The 18,757-nt window shown below is 39.6% G+C and overlaps 1 protein-coding gene and 1 pseudogene across 4 annotated transcripts in view; both read right to left on the bottom strand.

Annotated features, from left to right (window-relative positions):
• Positions 1 to 18,159, bottom strand: part of LYST (lysosomal trafficking regulator) — a 205,074-nt gene extending 186,915 nt beyond the window's left edge. For all 4 annotated transcript variants that reach the window (XR_004030064.1, XM_030812643.1, XM_030812644.1 and 1 more), the window contains exon 1: positions 18,027 to 18,159. The gene's annotated coding sequence lies outside the window, so the exon portion shown is untranslated. The remainder of the gene's footprint in view (positions 1 to 18,026) is intronic.
• Positions 14,590 to 14,639, bottom strand: LOC115835234 (annotated as a pseudogene).
• Positions 18,160 to 18,757: the final 598 nt, after the last annotated feature.

The raw sequence follows: 18,757 nt of genomic DNA, 5'->3' as shown, positions 1-18,757 counted from the left end.
CTACTATGAATACATTTACAGACATAAACTAGAAAGTCTAGAAGAGATGGATACATTCCTGGAAAAATACAACCCTCCTAGCTTAAATCAGGAAGAATTAGATATCCTGAACAGAACCAGTGAGATTAAAATGGTAATTTAATAATTACCACTAAAAAAAAAGTCCAGGACCAGACAGATTCATGGCAGAATTCTACCAGACATTTAAAGAATTGGTACCAATCCTTTTGACACTATTCCACAAGATAGAGAAAGAGGGAACCCTCCCTAATTCATTATATGAAGCCAGCATCACCCTAATATCAAAACCAGGAAAGGACATAACCAAAAAAGAAAACTACAGACCAATATCCTTGATGAACACAGATGCTAAAATCCTTAACAAAATACTAGCTAACTGAATCCAAGAACATATCAAAAAGATAATCCACCGTAATCAAGTGGGTTTCATACCAGGGATGCAGGGATGGTTTAACATACGTAAGTCAATAAATGTGATACACCACATAAACAGGATTAAAAACAAAAATCATCTCAATAGATGCAGAAAAAGCATTCAGTAAAATCCAGCATCCTTTATGATTAAAATTCTCAGCAAAATCGGCATACAAGGGTCATACCCTAACGTAATAAAAGCCCACTATGACAAACCCACAGCCAACATAATACTGAATGGGGAAAAGTTGAAAGCATTCCCTCTGAGAATAAAACAAGACAAGGATGCCCACTTTCACCATTCCTCTTTAATATAGTACTGGAAGTCCTAGGCAGAGCAATCGGACAAGAGAAAGAAATAAAGAGCATCAAAATCAGTAAAGAGGATGTCGAACTTTCACTGTTTGCTGACGATATGATTGTTTACCTTGAAAACCCTAAGGACTCCTCTAGAAAGCTCACGGAACTGATAAAAGAATTCAACAAAGTTTCTGGATACAAGATTAATGTACACGAATCAGTAGCTCTTCTATACACCAACAGCGACTAAGTGGAGAATCAAATAAAAGAACTCAACTCCTTTTACAATAGCTCCAAAAAAAAAAAAAAATTAGGAATACACCTAACAAAGGAATTGAAAGACTTCTACAAGGAAAACTACAAAACACTGCTCAAAGAAATCACAGATGACACAAACAAATGGAAACACATCCCATGCTCATGGATGGGTAGAATCAATATTGTGAAAATGACTATACTGCCAAAAGCAATCTACAAATTCAATGCAATCCCCATCAAAATACCACTATCATTCTTCACAGAATTAGAAAAAAAAATCTAAAATTCATACAGAACCAAAAAAGAGCCTGCATAGCTAAAGCAAGACTAAGGGAAAAGAAGAAATCTGGAGGCATCACATTATCTGATTTCAAACTATACTATAAGGCCATAGTCACCAAAATTGTGTGGTACTGGTATAAAAATAGGCACATAGACCAATGGAACACAATAGAGAACCCAGAAATAAACCCAAATACCTACAGCCAACTGACCTTTGACAAAGCAAACAAAAACATAAAGTGGGGAAAGGACATTCTTTTCAACAAATGGTGCTGGAATAATTGGCTAGCCACATGTAGGAGAATGAAACTGGATCCTCATCTCTCACCTTATACAAAAATCAACTACACATGTACTAAGGACTTAAACTTAAGACCTGAAACTATAAAAATTCTAGAAGATAACATTGGAAAAACCCTTCTAGACATTGGCTTAGGCAAGGATTTCATGACCGAGAACCCAAAAGTAAATGCAATAACAACAAAGATAAATAGCTGGGACCTAATTAAACTAAAGAGCTTTTGCATGGCAAAAGGAACAGTCAGCAGAGTAAACAACCCACAAAATTGGGAGAAAATCTTCAAAATCTATACATCTGACAAAGGACTAATATCCAGAATCTACAACAAACTCAAACAAATCAGTAGGAAAAAAACAATCCCATCAAAAAGTGGGCTAAGGACATGAATAGACAGTTCTCAAAAGAAGATATATAAATGGCCAACAAACACATGAAAAAATGCTCAACATCACTAATGATCAGGGAAATGCAAATCAAAACCACAATGTGATACTATCTCACTCCTGCAAGAATGGCCATAATCAAAAAATCAAAAAACAGTAGATGTTGGCATGGATGTGGTGAACAGGGAACACTTCTGCACTGCTGGTGGGAATGTAAACTAGTACGGCCTCTATGGAAAACAATGTGGAGATTCCTTAAAGAACTAAAAGTAGAACTAACATTGGATCCAGCAATCCCACTACTGGGTATCTACTCAGAGAAAAAGAAGTCATTATTCGAAAAAGATACTTACACACGTTTATAGCAGCAAAATTCACAATTGCAAAATTGTAGAACCAACCCAAATGCCCATCAATCAACAAGTGGATAAAGAAACTGTGGTATGTAAGTGTGTGTGTGTGTGTGTGTGTGTGTGTGTGTGTGTGTGTGTGTGTATGATGGAATACAACGCAGCCATAAAAAGGAATGAAATAACAGCATCTGCAGTGACCTGGATGAGACTGCAGACTATTATTCTAAGTGAAGTAACTTGGGAATGGAAAACAAAACATCATATGTTCTCACTGATAGGTGGGAGCTAAGCTATGAGGACACAAAGGCATAGAATGATACAATGGACTTTGAGGACTTGGGGGGAAGAGTGGGAGGGGGGCGAGGGATTAGAAGACTACAAATATGGTACAGTGTATACTGCCTGGGTGATAGGTACACCAAAATCTCACAAGTCACCACTAAATAACTTATTCATGTAACCAAATATCACCTGTACCCCAATAACTTATGGAAAAATTAAAAATAATAAAAATAAAAAAATGTTTATTGGCAAAAAAAGATTCCTAACTAAAGACAAAACAGAAAGTTCATTAGGAATATTATTTTTATATATTTACTTTTATTACTATAAAAACCTTTATAATCTATTTTATAGTGGATAATAAATACACTCTCGAGAATACTGAAGCAAAATCTGGTACTCACTAAATAGGGCAAATTAAAATATTTAATGGGCTTTGTGTGATGAAATTCCTCTTGGAATTTCAAATGCAGATCAGGGAAAGAAATGACACTTAAAGTTCTAAATTAAATAACTGAATAAGAAAATTCATGAAAACCACTTTAACAATAATATAAATGGTTTCGCAAACTGAAATCTTTCATAAGACAAATCATGATCCCATATTTATTGACTACTCACCATACTTGGTGGTATGTTCAACGTTCATTGACTCTATTAACTTTAAAAGAAATGATAGCAGTTGTTTAGAGCCCAGGCCCTTCTTGACAAATACTGAACTTGCTTCTCTGAATAGTGCATTAAGGAGCATCTGACTAGAAGTCAAGATGTCATGTATTCTTAGGAAGTAAAGATTGTGGTCTCCAGTTCCGTAGATACTAACATTGGGACAGCTTCAGGAAGGAAATGCTGTTAAGACTTTTAACTACAGACCCTACAGAATCTTAGTAACAACTCATGCATGCCTCAATGGGAAAATGAATTCAGAGTTCCAACTTGAATTGCTAGCAATATATTTTGCCCCATTCTCCCCCAGCCCCCTGCCTATCAGGGAGGGAGAAGAGATTCCTGTACCTCCAAGCCATTTGTGGTAGCTCCAACGATCTGGGGAAAGGGCTCCAAAAAGTAGGATAGCAGCACGTAAGGCAAACAGTAAGCCAGTTACACATGTTGAGGTAATCTCAGCACTTTGCCAGACCTTTTTCCCGGGGAAGTCTCACAATGCAAACACTCAAGTATACTGTAGTTTATTTTGTCTGTAAGGGCAAATCTTATGCATTCTAAATATTCTAAACAACCATCTTAGAAATGAGCCTCTGGAACACAGTCATATGTAAGATGTAATTGCCATACTCAAAACAATTTTTTTCAACTAATACTGAGGTAAGTGACAAGTTGACTGACAATAAAGGAAAACTGCCAGAGTTTGCATTTAATAAATTATTTTAAAATGAGAAACCATTCTACAATCAACTTTCAGAGAGTTAAACGATCTCTGGGTTAACGACCATATCACCTCCCTCAAAATTTTACAGATAAACTAAGGCAGACAGCAGTTAAGAGATTTCCCAAAAGTCAGAGGACTTAACAGCTAGGTCTGCAGAGTCCTATCCAATGTTTTTCCTAATATTGCATACAATTTTTGACAGACTACTCACAACCAAACTATATCTTTCAGAATTCTACCTTTCATAGCATTTTAGTTATTAGGTCTGGCACAACTTGCAACTGTAATTAGACAGTTTTCTGTGTGGACAGGACAGAAAACTGACTAATTACAGCTGTACTTAGTGCCAACTCCCAAGCACGCCTCCAAGCACCACAAACTTCTTGCCCCCCACAAACTTCTCAAGATGTTTTACAGCTTTGTTATCTTTTTCCATGTTTCTACATTGCACATCTATACCAAAAAGTAAATGACTTGGAAAAAAATGTTGCTCCTCTTGAAAAGAAGTATTTACATTTTAACAAGAAGTAACACCTTCAGCTCTAAAGAGCATCAGAAATTTCAGCATCAGAGGGTTAAGAATTGGCTCTGAACTAGATGTTCTATATTTTAAATGTGGGAATATAATAATCCTTAACTAGTGAATATGGAAATAAATGGTTTTGCTGTTCCTATATTTATTCTGTATTATGCATTTAGGCTAAGTTAAAGTAGAAAAATGTATTTAATGAAATATTTCCAATTTATGTAGAATTGTGTTAAGAAAACTAAAAAAAAAAAAAAACATGTATAACAGCAGTAGAGCAGTAGTTCTGGGGGAAGAATGGAAATCTAAGACAGCAATGGCCCAGAAAAGTGTACATATTATTTTTTCGTATTTCAGGGTGTCAATAAACAACATTGCCTATTTCTCTACCCCTCTCCCCAAGCCCATGAAATCTTGGTTAACATGCCATTCCAGCTGCCTTGAAACCTGGGGTGCTGACCTAGGGAGGAGAGGTTATTCTGGCTCCTTGTGGGACAAAGCTGGCCAGGAAATAAAGGAAACTCAGGCATAGGGCAGCCAGGCAAAATTTTAATAGAAATTCAGAGGAAGTCACACTAAAACGCACCAAACTTAAGCCTTTCAACAGGTAGTTCATTTTTCCTAAAAACAAACAAATTCAGCAACCAGGTATCTCAGGAAGAACCTGTGTTTGGCCCTGAGCACCGTAAAAGGGTAGAAATTCTGAGATATTATAGTTATAGAGAGAGAGAGACGGCATTTAAAGGAACTATGAAGGTTCATCCAGGTAAATCATCTCCCCGGCTTTCTATCCCTGTTAGAAGGAATGTGCTACATGTTTTACACTGACTACTACATCCCTCCTCAAAACAGACCTTTGGATTTTTATAGCATGATGATGATGATAACCTAGCTAACACTTACAATGATTAATTACTACACATCAGGCACTACTGTAAGCACTCTAGGTAAGTAGAGTAGTTAGTTTAATCCTCCTAACAATCTCCTAAGTAACATTATTATCCCTAGTTGACACATACTGGAAACTGAAGCACAGTAAGGCTAGGTCATTGCTCAAAGTCACAGAGTTACTAAGTGTCAGGGCCAGGATTCAGACTCATGCAATCCCTTTGTATTCTATATACAAATTTCTATTCTCCAAAGCAAACACTGACTTCTCTCTCCAAAAAGCCAGCTCTTCCTTCTTCATTCCTCTTTCAGTTAATGGCCTCTACCCACTGACTGAGGTGAGAAACCAGAATAGCACTTTATCTAGCGCCTAGTCAATTCTCCCTCTTGACCGCTTACTGGTTCACCTCTGCATCTGCTGCTCTATGACCTTGGGTACTTGACTTCCTCTTTCTAAGCCTCAGTTTCTCATCTATACAACTGAGTTGATAAGAGTACCTGCAGTTATTGTGAATATCAACATTAAATGAGATAACTCATGTAAAATGCATAGCACAGTGCCTGGCAGATTGAAGGAAAATCAATAATTATTAGATATTATCATCATCACCTTGAATCTGGTCCTTCCCTTCTCATCTTACACCTAAGCATCCTTAGACCTTCAACTCCTCTCTTACTTGCAATACTAACAAACTCCTACTTGATCACACTGTTTGGTCTATTTTTTGTCTAATCTAAATACACAACCACTAAAAGTGTTACTCATATCCCTTGGAATGACAAACGTCACTCCAATTCATAAGGAAGAAGATCCCAACTGCTTATTATCAAAGCATGCAATACCTGCTACAATTTAGCTCTTCCAAACTCCCAACACATAACACGTTGTACCACCCTGCAATTCCTTCAAAGGGTATACGCTTTCTCAACTAATTTTTTTATCATGTTGCTATGGAAATTCCCATTAGTTCCCAATTAATTACTTTTCCACATGCCTCTGTCTTATCACTCATCACACTGTACTGTATTGTTTCTTTTAAAACTAGATTATACTTTTCTTAAGAAAGGAAACCAGATCTTATTTGATCAGAAAAATATGAGCATCTAACACAGTACCACAGACAGAAGAGTTCAATAAATAAACACCAATTCATTTAATACTAACTTTGATAGAAAACATTTTAATATTCAAATACCTTTAGGAAATGTTCCCCCAGGTAAGGCTCTGAGAAATAGACACATTTACAAAAGCCATTCTCTATTCCACAATAAGCATTTAAGGCACTACCGAAACACCTTAAAAACCTTACCAAACATTTTTCATATTAAAACCAAAAACCTTCAGCAATAAAATTTTGGATGCTTATTCATACTATGTTAAAGATAATTCAAAGCATACAGTTTAAAAGTTCTTGAAAATCAATTATAAGCATGATAGTTTTCCATACCTCCTGGGGAATGCTAAAAACACAGCTTGGAGCCTTATCCTAAATGTGAAATGAAAATAATAAAAATAATTTATGTAGCTGTACTATAATAATAAACTTTTTTCACATATATATTTTGCATAAGGTTAAAGATTCTGCAAAATAAGTTTTAGAAGATTCTGCAAAACAAGTTTTAGACATACTGAACACAGATATTTATAAGCTTTAAATACCTTGCATGTATAGATAGCACTTTTCCTCTTATTTCATAATTCTTAAGACACACAAAAAATTAGCTTCCCTTCAAAAGAAAGAAAAAATAATAATTGAGGCAGTCAATTACAGAAAAATGTGTTTACTGTTATAAAACATTTCACACCAAGAAAGATAACCACAAGTTCAAACTGAGATCTGGTGGCTGAACCTATTGTTCTATAACCATGTGTGGAGATGGATAGTTAGGGGAGCAGGGCACAGAATAGAAATAAGAAAGGAATATATATAAATATTTTCTGAGCAAAGGCATTTCAAATTCCACCCACATAATTTTTTTCCCTACCACATTGGGTAGTTTCTGTCATACTGGGTAGTTTCTATCACTGTGGTCTAAATGTAGACTTGCATAAAGAAAAAGGGTTAAAGGGTTAAAATAAGCAAATTATATATTGAAAACCAAACACTATGGATTTCTATGATGCACAGGCATCTTTTGGTTATGAGATCACTTTCTTAAAATACATTAAAATTTTCAAAAGGTTGGTAGTATAACAGAAAGAATAGTAGACTAAAAGTCAAGAGATTCTCAGTTTTCTGTTTTGCCTTGTTCTCTTTAGGATCTCAGGCAAGGTGCTTAACCTTTCTGATGCCCATTATTCTTACAGATATTTAAAAAACAAAAACTAGATGATCTCTAAATGCCTCTTTGGGTTGTGAACTTACAACATTCAGAATATGTAGTATCAAGATTAATTTAAGATTAAAATTATACATCTTGAATGTTTCCTTAAACTGTGCATAATCAGGTTTTATCAAAACTGCCTTACTGGGTTCTGTTCTTTAAAAAATAAGGTGAAGAGAAAATAAATATATTTTTCAGTAATGTAGAGCAAATGACTTTAGAAACATTCTCCAAAATGTTTAAATAAGGCTAATAGAGAAATATTTCAAGAATAATTATCAGTATTACTGTCTTTGGAAGCATCATTAAGCAGAAATTCAAGAAATGGCAAAAGATTTTAATCTTGAACAAGCTCTAAGTCATAATGCAGTAAAAGTACAACGAAGTCTAGACACTTAAATATGAAAAGTAGGGTAAGAGTGAGCTAATGGATATAAGCAGCTCTTAAAAGTTACACAGGACACACTGATTTTTTTTTTTTTTTTTTTTTTTTGAGATGGAATCTCACTCTTGTCGCCCAGGCTGGAATGCAGTGGTGCGATCTCGGCTCACCACAGCCTCCACCTCCTAGGTTCAAGGGATTCTCGTGCCTCAGCCTCCTCAGTAGCTGGGATTACAGGTGTGTGTCACCACACCTAGCTAATTTTTTGTATTTTTAGTAGAGATGGGGTTTCACCATGTTGGCCAGGTTGGTCTTGAACAATAAGCATAAACCAGAGCCATCTTAGGCAAATCAAGATGTTTGGTCATACCAGTGATAAGTAAACAGAGAAGCTATCACCTTAGAAATGGTTGTGTATGTTGAGAATAAGTGAATTGAGCCCTCAGCTAGATGGGCATGAGTGGAGATTAGCAGCCTAAGATGATTTTCTCTAGTCACATGATATTGCCCTGAAATATCATGGGCTATTTCTTCTGGGTACATCTTCCTATATAAGGGTCTTGGGATTTGAAGAAAGTTCTAGATTCATCTGTAGATGAACATTCAGAAGTCATTAACATATAGGTGGTATATGAAAGCTTAGAAATAGATGAGATCATCAAAGGAAAGCACAAAGAAAGAGAAGTGAGGAGGAGGAGAGAATCCAGAGGCTCACCAACATGAAGGAACTGGCAAAGAAGAATCCAGCCAAGGAGACTGAGAAGCAGTGGTTAGAGGGGTAGGAGGAAAACCAAAAAAGAGGGGTGTGTGTCTGTGTGTGTGTGCGCACGTGTGCACACAGGTGTATATATATATATATACACACACACACGTATATATACACACAGAAACATATGTAAATACACACACACACATATATAAAATTTCACAAGCCAAGAGAGAAGAGAGGGTTAAGAAATGAATGGTTAATATTTTCATATGCATCACATTGGGGGCCAGGAAGACAATTCAGTATTCTCCTAGTTTCCCAAGATGACTTGTGAGTCATTGTTATTCGATTTTATCCACTTTTAAGATTACATTATAGCTATATTTATAGTTGTCACCTACTGACCTTTGAGTCAGCCATCTCCATTTACTGAGAATTTTGTCATATGACTATCTTCCTTTCCACACAGAAGCTATATATTCTGGGGACTTCATTATCCATAAGAACAATTAATCCCAACACACAAGACTTAAAGCTCTTTGTCTTCTTCTTCAATGACTCCTACTTTGCAGAAGGCTAGCATGGTTTAGTAGTCAGGCATAAGTGCTTCAAAGCTAGGACTCAGAAAGACTCAGGTACTTTCTAGCTGTGAGTCTTGGGAAAAGTTACTTAATCTCACTGAGCTCCAGTTTCCTCATCTGTAAAATGTTGATACTAATATATGAAACATAAGCATGATAACCTATGGAAAATATTTACTATAGTGACTACTACACAGTGTTCAATGAATAGTAGCTTTTATTAATATTAATATTGTTATAATTAGCACTATTAATCTTGGCTATCCACCCATCATTGGTCATTCTTTGGCCCTTATCATCACCTGAAATTGCTAACTCCAGAATCTTAAATTGAGAATTCTCACACCATATATGCCAATTTTTCCATCTCTAGTACTCTTTTATTGCCCTTGACTAATTTATATTCTTCATCCTCTTCATTATCCACATTTACCAGCCTTGTCTTGGCTTTGTTCCTTAATAAGCAGGATTCCTATGGCTCAACCCTTCAGTTAGCAGCCTCATTACCACTCTCTATTCCTTGACTTCTCACTACCCCCTACTCAAGTTTTCCATCACACCTTCCCTTCCAATCTCAATCCAGGTTCAGTCTACTTGTTTTCTGCATTGTTATGAGGGTGGGGAAGGGGAGTGGTCCAGGTTCAGTCTGTTTGTTTTCTGCATTGTTATGGGGGGCAGGGAAGGAGCAGGCAGGCTGCTGGAGAACACTGCTGAAGCATCCTGTTGGCCTCTGTACATTTGTGATTTCAAGCCTTGGAAGGGTATTAATCATGATTCAGCAAAGAGGTCACATGCCCCTAGTTAAGTCCCTTTTCCAATCTCAATAGTAATTTTTCTTTTCCCCTCAAGCATACTCCAAACCATGTTCTTCCTTCTCGATCTCGGCAGATAATCTTGTTTCACAGAGTAAAAGAGATGCCATCCTGGATACTAACTTATATCTATATCTACCCCATTTCCTTTTCATTTTTAAACAGGAAGATACATCATTCCTCTTCTTCAGGGTAACTCTTTCATTTGTCCTCCTGGACCTGACTCTTCCATTTCCTCTCATTACATTTGATCAGTTATCTTCTATCTTTTGTGACTTCAATTTTCTTCCTCTTCAATAGTCCCTTTCCCTCAATCCACTGAAGCATCCTTGGCTTCTCCATCCTTAAAACAAACAAACCTTCCCAATGATCACATCCACTTCCTCAAGCTCCTACCCACTAACCTCCCTTCATTACCAAAAGTATTTGAAAGAATATATTTAACTGAATAAATGAAAATTGTTTTATTGGGTTTAGGCTTCTCTCCTGAACACCAGGCCTTTTTAAAAAATATATGTATATATTTATATCTGACTCAGTTTCAACAAAGGAAATAAAACAGCTAATTCCACCAAACTGAAGAAAACTGATGGATTTCACATCTCCAAATCCACTCCTCCGCCCGTATTTTTTAAATTACGAGTAATTATCTGCATCACCATTCACCCTCAGACAATCTAGAATCCTTAAAGCCTGCTTTGATTCCTCCCTCTCCTTTATCCATAACTACACAAGGCCTTTCTAAAATCTCTCACATCTGTCCCCTTTGTGCCTTCCTGGGATTATTACTGTTGAGGTCTTTCTCATCTTACACTAATTGAAAGGGATGTTGTGAAGGTTAAATAAAATAAATGGGAATGTACTCTGTAAGTTATAAAGTACTATACAAAGATTATCATACAAATACTATTACATCTTTGGCAAAATAAGCATGAAGTTAGCTTAATATGACTTGTTCTTAAATTCTGAGTCTTAGTCATCAGTGCTTTCTTTTCTAATTACAAATCACTAAGCACTTGGCAAGCTGGTCTATAGTTTTTCTAGGAATCAGTCGGTGTCAAGATTTTCAATATATAGTTTCTGGACTTTACCTTCCTCTCCTCCCATTTTTAAATGTAAACTATGCAATTCTTCAGGTTTCTGGCAAAAATCTTCTATCCTCTTTTTTAAAAAAAGGCTTTATTTTTTAGAAGAGTTTTAGGTTCACAGCAAAACAGAGAGGGAATTACAGTGTTTCCATGTACACCCTGCTCTCTCACACATGTACGGCCTCCCCAACTATGGACAGCCCCCCTAAACTGGTACATTTGTTATAATCAATGAACCTACACTGACAGGTCATTACCACCCAAAGTCCACAGTTTACATTAGGATTCACTCTTGATGTTGTATATTCTATGGGTTTCGACAAATGTATAATAACATGTAGCCACCACTGTAGTATCTACAGAATAGTCTCACTGCCCTAAAAATCTTCTGTGCTCTGTGTATTCATCCCTCCTTCTCTTCACCACTAATCTTTTTACTGTCTCCATAGTTTTGCCTTTCCCAGAATGCCATACACTTGTAATCATAAAGTATGCAGACTTTTCAGGTTGCCTTTTTTCACTTAGTGATATGCACTGAAGATTTCTGCATGTCTTTTCATGGTCAAGCCACTTTTAAACACAACTTTACAGGTATAACTGATATGTAACAAACCACTTATTTAAAGTGCATAATTTGATACATTTCAACATATGTGTACACCCACGAAACCATCATCAAATCGATAGTAAACATATCTAGTACCCCCTGAAGTTTCCTAGTACGCTGCTGTTCTCCCTCTTTCCTGCCCCTTCCCTCTGTAACTTATGTCCAGGCCAGCACTGGTCTGCTTTCTTCCATTACAGATTAATAGGCATTTTCTAGAATTTTATAGATGGAACAATGCAGTATGTACTTTTTTTTTCTTTTTGGTCTGGATTTTTTTCATGCTGTGTGATTATTTTGAGATTTATCCATGTTGTTGTGTGATCTAAAGTTCATTCCTTGTTATTGCTAAGTAGTAATCTGTTATACAAACATTGCTTTCTAAAGATGAGTGGCAGCAGTTTTATAAACATTTCTAATATGTGTAGTATTCTATCCTATTGTTCATTTATTTCTTCCATTCAGTTAAAATAGTGAAAAGCTGTCTTATGGCCTCATCCATTTTATGTTTTAATTTCAAAGAATCATATTTGAATGGAACAATGACTAGCCTTTTGAAAATTATTTGATTCCTTTCTTGATTAAGATGATCAATTTTAAGCATTAATCTTTCATGTTATTAGGTAAGATTTTTGTTTTTCAGCAGTTAGACCTGGAAAGCCTTCAACATTTCCAAACATATCGGACCTCTCTCATTACTGTAAACAAAGTTGGGGGATTAAGAGTTACAAAGCCAAATGCTGGTGAGACACAGCAGCAAAATAAAACAATATCAAAGACAATACAGTGTCCTCAAAGACTCCAAGATCAGTTTATAATTAGTTATTAATCTGACAGATTTTTATACATTTTAAAGATATATTTAGGTTGAAAATCCATTTTAAAAAATTAGATTATTTCCTGGTTCTTAAAGTGTAGACCTTAAATTCCAGAAAACTGATATATACATATATATGTTTTGTTTGTTTGTTCTGTTTAGAGATGACATGTTGCTGTATTGTCCATGCTGGACTCGAACCAGGCTCAAGCAATCCTCCCACCTCAGTCTTCCAAGTAACTGGGACTATAGGCACAAGCCATGGCTCCTGGCTTCGGAGACTGATATAGACTTTTTATCCGAGTTTTATAGGGCAAATTCTATTGCTACAAATACTATATAATTTGATTTAAAAGATCTTCATTTAACATGTGATGGCCCATTTATTTCAAGCCATCTTTACTGAAACAAAAGAATTAGGCTAATCCCTGCATATTACTAACTTACCAGTGTTAAATGAAATTTACAGGAGGTCATTGGTTTAGACTGAGCTCCTCCTGCACTAGGGACAACAGATCAAATCAAAATGGAGTCACTCATGCTGAAGTTCCACTTCGCCAAGCCAAAACTAAGTTGTTTATCTGACCTTCCAAGCAATCAGGAGAGACAGAGTTAGTAGTCAAATCCCAAACAGGCCAGCTGATATGATATGATATATGATATGATATGACTGACATAAGGAAGTCCCATCTGCTTTAACCCTAATAAGAAAAATAACTTTAAATGACCAATTTGCTTTTTCTTTTCTGCTTCTGTTTTCCTCACCCCTTTTCGGTCTATATGGTAGTACCCCTTTATCCACAGATTCATTTTCTAAGGTTTCAGTTATCTGAGGTCAATTGCGGTCTGAAAATATTAAATGGAAAATTCCAGAAATAATTCAAAATTTCAAATTGCACCCTGTTCTGAGTAGCATGATGAAATCTCATCCTGCTCTATAGTGTATATAGGATTCAGTACTATCCACCATTTCAAGCTTCCACTGGGGATCTTAGAACATATCTCCCCAAGGCCGGGTGCGGTGGCTCATGCCTGTAATCCCAGCACTCTGGGAGGCCAAGATGGACAGATCACTTGAGGTCAGGAGTTTGAGACCAGCCTGGGCAACATGGTGAAACCCCATCTCTACTAAAATTACAAAAATTAGCCGGGCATGGTGGCAGGCACCTGTAGTCCCAGCTACTCGGGAGGCTGAGGCAGGAGAATCGCTTGAACCTAGGAGCCGGAGTTTGCAGTGAGCTGAGATCACCCCACTGCACTCTGGCCTGGGCAACACAGCAAGACTCCATCTCAAAACAAACAAACAAACAAACACACACACACACACACACACATATCCCTTCAAGATAAAGTCAGACTACCATAAAACCAACCACTTCTGCTCGGCTCATCAGAACACTTGTTCTATTTTATAGAATGAGGTGTTGCCTGATTCTACAATGGCAAAGGTGAAGTAAGATCTTTAAGCTAAACTTGTTGTAATTTTGTCTTTTGACATTACAAAGTATTAAAAATGAGTCATTTCCTTTGTAATTCTGCAAATGGCCAAGTAAAGCCACACTTGATAACATTTTAGGGCTTAAAAAAAATCTTGAACTTGGCCCGGCAGGGTGGCTCATGCCTGTAATCCAGGCACACTGGGGGGCCGAGGAGGGCAGATCACGAGGTCAGGAGATTGAGACCATCCAGGCTAACACAGTGAAACCCTACCTCTACTAAAAACACAAAAAATTAGCCGGGCATGGTGGCACACACCTGTAGTCCCAACTACTCCGGAGGCTGAGGCAGGAGAACTGGCTGAACCTGGGAGGTGGAGGTTGCAGTGAACCAAGATCCCGCCTCTATACTCCAGCCTGGGTGACACAGCGAGACTCTGTCCCCACGGAAATCTTTAGTAAAAGGCGAAAGATTTATACAATTTGAAGAGAAACCAGAGAATGACTCTGTCTAAAAAAAAAAAAAAAAAAAAAAAATCTTGAACTTAAGCCGGCAACAAGATAATTCAGGAAAAGATTAATCAGATGAAGGTGTTCAAGTTAAATACAGCAACAGACCAAAAAGGTACTCTGAAATTCTGGACTATATGGCTCTCTCTACAACTGAAGCTAACAAACACACTATGTGAGTGCAATCAAACAAAAATAAAACTACAATTGGGAAAAGAATGACTAGGTTGGTCCAAAAGAACTAAGAAGAAAATAATCATGAAATCAAAGTTGGCAGTTTATGGGTGAAATGTTTAATCCCCTGGTATAGTCAAGGTAACATAAAAAGTGTCTTCAAAACAAAGTCACTTGCGTTTACTACTAATAATCTCAGCTTTGACAAAAATTCTTTGCTTGGCCAAACTTACTTAGGCTTTTGAATTTTCTGTGAGGCCCATCTGTGCACTTCCTTGTAAAATCCAGTATTAGCAAAGAACTCTGCTAAGTCTGTTTAGCATAACATCCTGGATATCTAATCATCCTAAATATCTGATCAGGTTCCTCATCCTCCAACATTCCCCAGGTAATGTCTGATCACCCTGGCCTGTCTTCAGCAAGAATCCCATTAGATCAGCTTAGCCAGAATCCCCCTTATCCCTGATGTTTCCTTTTAGCAATTTTCCATCCACGATCCCCACACTGCTGCTTGGCTATAAATTCCCATTTTCCCATGCTGTATTCAGAGTTGAGCCCAGTCTCCCTCCCCTACTGCAGGGCCCCAGTGCAGAGGTCTCTATACCTATTGAGATGGTTCTGAATAAAGTCTTACTTACCATTCTTAGACAAGTATCATTGAATAATTTTTTTCTTTAAAAACGTGGATGTCTAATTGTATTGTCTTCTTAACAACTCCCACCCTTCTCTCCACCAAACCTACTCCTCTCATAAACCTAATCTCAGTACACAAGTACCCCATCTTTCTACTTGTTCGGAACTAAATGTTGGTGTCTTTTACATCTCTACCCTCAATTTATCCTGAAATCAATGATCTCTCACCACCTCCACCAATTCCACTCTGGTCCAAGCTACATTCTCTCTGGCCTGGATTAGGGCAACAGTTCCGAACTGGTATCCCAGCTTCTGCTCCTGCTCAACCCTTCCCCTACAACAAAGTCTATTCTCCATCCAGAGCCCAGAATGATCATTTTTAAAAGGCAAGCCTGGGGCCGAGTGCAGTGGCTCATGCCTACAATCCCAGAATGTTGACACGCCAAGGTGGATGGATCGCTTGAGCCCAGGAGTTTGAGACCAGCCTGGGCAACATGGCGAAACCCATCTTTACAAAAAATTAGCCAGGCATGGTGGGTGATGTGTGCCTGAAGTCCCAGTTACTTTAGAGGCTGAGGTGAGAGGATCACCTGAGCCTGGGAAGTCGAGGCTGCAGTAGGTTGTGATCGTGCCACTGCACTCCAGCCTGGGAGACAAAGTGAGATCCTGACTCAAAACTAAAAATAAAAGGTAAGGTTCTTTACTCAAAGAGTGGACTCCCCTTTTCACTGTGAGTAGAAACTCAAGTCCTTAAAAGGGCCTACAAGGCCTTATACAGTCTAATCTCCCACCACACTAACCTCTTTGACTTTATTGCTACTCCTCTTTGCTTTCTCCACCACAGCCAAATCAGCCTCTCTGCTGTCCTCAAACATGCCCAGCACACAGGGCTTCTGCAAGCCCTTCTGCCTTCCTCTCTGCTAGCACATCCTTCCCTCAGAGAGGTGCATGGATTACCCCTCACTTACTTCTGGTCTTGGCTCAAATATCTTTTCTAGGAAGCTTTCCCTGGCTGCCTCTAGTTAAAATTGCAAACCTCTCTCGGTTCCCTGCCCTCCCTCTTCCCTGCTTTTTCTCTGTAGTACTTAACACCATCTGACACAGCACATATTTTATTTGTTTATTATCTGAGGTCCCCACTAGAATACAAGCTCCATGAAGGAGCAGATATTTATGTTTTCTTAGAAAAGTATCTGACACGCAGTAGATGCTCAATAAATATTTACTAAATACATATATATAATTATATAGTTCGTGAAGTATTTTCATGTAAATTAAATTACAGCAGTTCATTTTTCCTTATGCCCTCTCTTCTCCAAATTCTCCAATCTTTGTAGTAACAATATGGATGACAGCAAAGAGCTATCAGAAAAAGAGTTGTTGGCTACTTAACAAAGCTCTTTAAAACAGATACCCCATATTAATCAACTACATCTATAAATTGAAAGCTTAAAGTCAACATCTTTATCAGCATAGGGAATCTAGGCGTGGAGTTTTAAAGTAATAGAGCAGAAGAGCCAAGAATCATCAGGAAGAAAAGTCTAATTCGGTTTGTCCTATCAATCTGTTAAACAAACAATAGGATAATGCAACCTGCATTTGATCTTCAAGGAAACACTGGCCCAAATTCAACAAGAATGCATTCAACACAAGATTCGACTCCCTTAAAATTTTCTATCTGCTTAAAACAAACCCCATTAAGTGCCGTCGCTGGGTGTGTATGGTCTGCTGAGCAGATCGGGGATGTTTCCTTACGTTTTGTTTAACCAGATAAGAATTAGCGTTAAGGAAACGTTTCTTAAAGCCTCTGTATCCCCTGGACCATTAAGCAACCCCTTCGTTGGGCTTTACACTGTGGTACCGGGGTCTTCTTGGGTAATTTCCCAGTTTATTTAACCCATCGAAAGCGAAGGGGCATCTCGGTCAGGCTCCAGTGATGCCGGAGACAGACGGCAGATGTCTCAGGGGATACCCTGGAAAGAGAGGCTCTCGCCCAGTCAAAGGGTGTCACGAACAGGAGGAAAGAGCGGACCGAGGCGCACGGTGTAGGTGACAGGTGGGCGAGCGCCGCAGGGCAAGAGCGCGGGGAGTGACCGTCTGGGGGGTGGCGCGGAAACCGTCAACTCCCATCGTCAACCTGACAGCTTGGGCCCAGCTGGGCTGAGTAGTGCAGCGGCACAGGATCAAAAAATAAAATAAAGGTAGCAACGCACCGCCGTCAGCCTGCTCGACCTCGCCCCCCGCGCGCTGCGAAATAAAGTTAGTGCCCAGTGGCCGCTGCAATGGCCAAGAGGGGCCCAGCCGAGCTCCCGCCCGCGGCTCAGCGGCTGTCAAAGGCGGCCCGGCGCCGCGAGGAGAAGTCCCAGAGCCCAGAAGCCAGAGAGGACGCCCCGAGCTGGCGCGTCAGGCCGAGTGCCCTCGCGCCCTCAGCCCAGCGGCCCCGGCCCTCAACCCAGGCTGACTGCCACCAGCCCCAAACCGCCTCCCCTCCAGGCCACGCAGAGGGGCCGGGACCCGGAACCTTCTGCCGGCAGCGTCGGCGCCCGGCGGCCGCCTTTACCTATTCTGTGGCAGCTGCGGCCGCCGCGCACTCCCCTTCTCCCGGAGAACCCCGAGCCGACGCCGCTGCCGCTGCCGCTGCCGCCGCCGCCGCCGCCGCCGCGCACTCCCCACCCCCGCCCGCTCAGGTAACCCAGGAAACCGAGAACACCACCCCCTCCCTCCCCTCGTCCGGACCCAGACCCGCTTGTCTGCGCGTGCGCTCTTCGCACTGCCTCGCGCGTGTAAGCCCCGCCTCCTCCGGGAGGGCAGCGCCTGCGTCGCAGGCGTGACGCGTGGAACCGCCAAGCCAATAGGGAAGGCAGGGGGGCGGGCCCACCCGCGGGGCTGCGGCCGGGGCCCGGTCTGGGTTTCTCAGTGCTCGGGGGTCGTACCCTGGGTCCGCACCTCCTCCCAGGGCTCTGCGTAGTGGGCTGCGTGAGACCCTGGGGCGTGCGAGCACCGTTTGAGAAGCACCAAACACAAGCGCATCGTCCGCCTCTTCCATTCAACACAGACTGTCAGTCAACCTGTCCCATTGTGTAGGTCTAGAGGATGAAGATAGAGGAAATAACGGGAAGGAGTCAGGAGAGGGAGAAAGGGTTACCCACAAGGCACCCCTAGCCTTCCTCTGGGACCTGGAAAAAGCCATATTGTAATGGTTACCGTCGGCTTCTTTCAAGAAACAAAAAGAGTTTTGCAAAGCCACTGCAGAAGTAATTCAGTGCAGTGGTGTATTTTCCAACCGACTCC

This window comes from Nomascus leucogenys, chromosome 5 (genome assembly GCF_006542625.1).
Source record: "Nomascus leucogenys isolate Asia chromosome 5, Asia_NLE_v1, whole genome shotgun sequence".
NCBI classification, from domain to species: domain Eukaryota; kingdom Metazoa; phylum Chordata; class Mammalia; order Primates; family Hylobatidae; genus Nomascus; species Nomascus leucogenys.
The sequence above is the reverse complement of the archived record's forward strand: the minus strand, read 5'-3'. Positions and strand labels throughout refer to the sequence as shown.